Source organism: Bacillus rossius, unplaced genomic scaffold (assembly GCF_032445375.1).
Source record: "Bacillus rossius redtenbacheri isolate Brsri unplaced genomic scaffold, Brsri_v3 Brsri_v3_scf63, whole genome shotgun sequence".
NCBI lineage: Eukaryota > Metazoa > Arthropoda > Insecta > Phasmatodea > Bacillidae > Bacillus > Bacillus rossius.
The window spans coordinates 56,521-61,196 of NW_026962843.1; the positions used below are offsets into that span (position 1 = coordinate 56,521).

Consider the following 4,676-nt stretch of genomic DNA (forward strand, 5'->3'; position numbering starts at 1 on the left):
TGAGACCTAATCCTTACAAAAAAAATATGTGTGTGTGTGTGTATATATGTGTATATATATATATGCTGAAATAAGAGTGAGATGTTTGTAAGACGTTTTCCTGCTTAAAAACTTTAAATAATTTTGCACCTAAACTATACACACAATGTAATTGATAAATTTCTTTATTTATTTATTTATTTCCCCCGCTTCAAATACCATAAGAAATTTTTTAACCAGAATTTTACCTAACGGCAGAGGTGTGGCTATAGGAGGCAATGATTGCAACAACTGATACCTTCATGACTAGTATTGTTGGCCCTTAGAAGGGCCGATAAGGTGGTACAGTGCCACAGAAAGTGCCAGCGGTCCTGCTGGCATCTTCATTTCCGCTTTGGGGCTGCTTTCTTGGGCGACTTGCTCTTTGGGGCAACCTTCTTTGGCTTTGGAGCACGGGGTTTCTTCGTGGGAGGTTTGGACACCTTTTTTGCCTTTGAAGGTGCCTTCTTGGGCTTGGGGGTTGCAGCTGCTGCCTTTTTTTTCTTTTCTGCTGTAGGCGGAGTCTTCTTGACTGGTTTCTTGCCCACCGCTGCCTTCTTGGCTACGGATCGCTTCTTTTCCTTAGGGGCAGCTGCACCACGCTTGCCGCTTGGAGCCTTGGGCTGGTCCGGAGCACCGGTGGTCCCTGAAGCCAGCTTGAAGGAGCCAGACGCACCCTTGCCTTTGGTTTGGACAAGCTCGCCGCTAGCCACTGCTGCCTTCAAGTATTTCTTGATGAAAGGTGCCAGCTTTTCCGCATCTACTTTGTAGGTAGAGGCGACGTATTTCTTGATGGCTTGCAGTGATGAGCCGCCCCTTTCCTTGAGGCTCTTGATCGCAGAGGCCACCATTTCAGATGTGCGCGGGTGCGCGGGCTTGGCTCGTGGCTTCTTCGACGCAGCCTTGCCTTTCTTCGGGGAAGCTGCCTGTGATGGGGCAACAGCTGGTGCTGCAGTCGCTGCTGCGGTATCTGCCATGACGAGACTGATCCTACAGAATGCAAGAGCAAAGTGAAAATAAAATTTTTCTCTCTGCAAATATCTGGTTACCCAATTTTCTGGTTGCGGACGGTTCAGAAAATTCTCGATGCCTTGCTCACGTAGGGAGCAGCGCACTTTGGACAGCGAAAGTAATGTAGGGCTTCTTTAGCACTGATTTTTCAATGTTTTCTAAATGTCAGCAGTCTACGATGACATAATGGGCAGTTCCACTAATAGTGTAATTTTTTTATGGCAGCTGCACTGTTTAATTTGCACTGCGAGCTGTTTAAATTTACTGCTACACCAAACAGGGAACTTTTCATTTGCAGATGTTATTCAAGGAATCAAATACGTAATTTGTGCTGGAATCACTTGAAAATGGTTAAATTAACTTAGGTATACTTTAGTGTATAGTATGCTGAAAATGTGGAGATAATTTCATGAAGGCTGTTTGCTGTGGAAGCACTAGCAAATCACCTTGTTCAGTGCCACCTGGAATGGCTTTCTTCGTGCACCTCCAAGGATGATGTGATTATTATTGTGAGTAAATTTTGTTTACATTTTCATTGTGTGAATAATAAAACTTTTAACTGTACACACAACAAGCATTTCACTTGGATCTGATGCATTCTCAAGAGTGCAGTTTCTGTTTAGCTTTTAAAACTGGCTGCCCTTCAATTCACTCAAGGTGCAGATGCAAGTTGCTGATGAAGTATTCCACACACATGCTACATTGGAGAAATATTTTAATAAAAATTAAAACTCTTGCAGGATTTCGAATAAAAACTATCCTATTTATCCCTTCTATGTTTTGGTACTGCGAAATTGAGAGAGGTAAGTAAGTTGTGAGGTTATTTTTACTTGCTTGCATGTGAGGTTAGCAGAGCAAAAATATTTTTGAAATTGCAGATACATGGTCACTTTATTTCGTTGCAAACATTTATAAGCTCGTAATCTTATTTAAAGTCTCCATACTTAATGCGTTTGGAAAACCTTCTTTCTCTCAATTTTACAATGGAACAAAATTTTACTTGTATGTGTACATTAATTCCATCTCTAAATGATGTAGGTTTACGCACCGAGATCAGGTACATTGTAGAGAGAAAAACACACGAGTACCTGCTTATTTTGAAGTTTTAATGAGTATATTAAAAAAAAAAAAAAAAAAAACGATAAAAATATAATTGAAAAAGTATATTATTCACGTATTTTTGAGGATGAGGGGAGGGGGTGTTTTTGTCCGATGGTCGTTTATCTTTAAAGAAATTTCCGTTGGACCTGTGCGTTCTTGCTCTGCCAATTCTCGAAAAATGAAATATTTTAAGTCGTCTTTTATGTGCTAACTTCATTATATTTGGCTGCATTCGTATTTTTATTAGTTTTGAAACATTCATGTCACGGAAAATAATCATAAACCAGGACAAAAACGTTTTGACTAAATGTTCTAGGTTGGTTGTAAAACATTTTCTTATTTTATTTCACATCGGAAACATCTGTTAAGTTGTAAGCTTTGTAATGAATGCGACAGTCACTTGTTCGCTGAAGTGTTTGTTTAAGAAATTAGTATTGTAAATTTGTTTATGGTCTTGTTAAATGAAATTTTAAGTGAAATCATTTGGGAAAACAGAGGCTACAGGAATTTTCAACACAACTTGATGACCGACGTTGTGACTAGTGTGGGAGTGTGTGCTCGTGTAAATATCAATTTTTCTTACTCCTCGTGCCGGTCAACAGGAAAACAGCGAGTGTGTTATCTCATCGCGGGCGTGTGATTGCGTGTGGTAAATTGTGCTAGGTTAATTACCGCAAAACTCCACTGTGTGCAAATATGTAGTGTGTCGCTGTATGCAAATATTTGGTATGTCTTTTTTTTTTTCAGGCAATACACACTTTGAATTTTACACAATTTCGATGCTGCAACCTAAGTGTATACATGCGAATAGGATTGCTTAAATGAAAAAGTAAAGTAGGAGGTAAGTGCAAATGTTTCCAGGAGGTTATGCACACACAATCTATTTTATGAATTAATAGTTATTATCTAAGAAAATGATAGAAGATTATAAATAATGTGTGCAGAATAATACAGAATTTGCATGTTACACAAAAAAAAAATATATATATATTCCAAATATTGTTAGCAAAATGCACCTAGATTAGTGAGCTGGATTTTTTTTTTTTTTTTGTATTTTTGTTCTGTTGATCCCACGTGGAGTCAAGGCTCCGGGATATAGAACATGTATGTGCAGACAATTAATATTTACATGATGCAAGTTACCAAGAAAAAAAATTTCAAAAAAAAAAAATACATAACATGTTACACAATTTAACTTTATGCAAAACATGAAGCAGCTGTTATCACAAGTCCATTCAACAAATTAACAGTTCAATTTCTCTATTATCAATCAAATTAAAGAATAGCTTCAGAGGGTAGGTAGGATATTCTAGAAGAATTTTTTTTACTGTTTTTTTTTTTAATACTGGTAAATTGTTTTAGTTATTTTCTGTGATATTAAGTTGTAAAGTTTTACTCCCAAGTAATTTAGTCCATTTTCAAATCGCCTAGTGTTATGTTCAACTATCCTCAATTTACTAGCATTTCTGGTGTTATACCTATGTGCGAATATCTAAAAAAAAAAAAAAAAAAAAAAATAATAATTTTTTTTTTCTTCTTTTTCTTAAGAATGAATAAAAAGTTTCTAGAACGTATTCATTTATGGCAGTCAGGACTTTAAGTTTTTTGAATTTTGGTCTGCAGTTAGATGATTTTTTATCTTTTGTTATTATTCTAATAGCTCCTTTTTTTTTTTTTTTCCCCCAATGTTATATGGCAGAAAGAGTAGAGCTATGGCTACTGTGACATCATGCATTGATGGGAAGGTTATTGTTGGATAACAAAAATTTAGATGATATAATTTTTATTTTTTTCCATACACAACACATTGCAGGTACAATTTTACAGGTTACAGCTGTACCACCTCTAGTATTGCTGCCGACCATCCAACAAATGAGCACACTAAACAGGCATTGATGACATTGTTATCAACGTCTTTTTGAATCTCTCATTATTATACATAACTGCCCACTGAAACAGAGAAACTTCAAAATAGGTGTGTGTGTGTGTGTTTATATATATATATATATATATATATATATATATATATATATATATATATACATATATACATACATACATACATACATACATACATACATACATATACACTTATATATTTATTTTTTCACTTTGAATTTTGTATGAGGTATACACATGCAAAGATTCACAGCTACTGGGTGGGTGAGTGAGTGAGTGAGTGAGTGAGTGATTGATTGATTGATTGATTGATTGATTGATTGATTGATTGATTGAGAGAGAGTGAGTGTGTGTGTTAGGGGGGGGGGAAATGTGGTGATTGTGGGGGAAAAAAAAATTTAAAATTGAAATTTTTAAAAAAAAATTTTTTTCTGTAGGGTGCAAAATAGTAGTGCCAACGGCACGTGGTGTTCCCAAGCGGTCACCCATCTAAGTACTAACCACGCTCGACGATGCTTAACTTCGGTGATCGGACGAGAACCGGTGTGTTCATCGTGATATGGCCGTTGGCAATGATATAGATGTTTTTTTTTTGCAGTTTGTATTTGCCACTCGAAATAGCTATACCAGGTGTGATTGTTACAAAC

The 4,676-nt window shown here is 36.4% G+C and overlaps 1 non-coding gene across 1 annotated transcript; it reads right to left on the reverse strand.

Annotated features, from left to right (window-relative positions):
* Positions 1–4,481: 4,481 nt before the first annotated feature.
* Positions 4,482–4,600, reverse strand: LOC134545208 (5S ribosomal RNA). Its single transcript, XR_010078343.1, has one exon. It is a non-coding gene; the product is annotated as a 5S ribosomal RNA (ribosomal RNA).
* Positions 4,601–4,676: the final 76 nt, after the last annotated feature.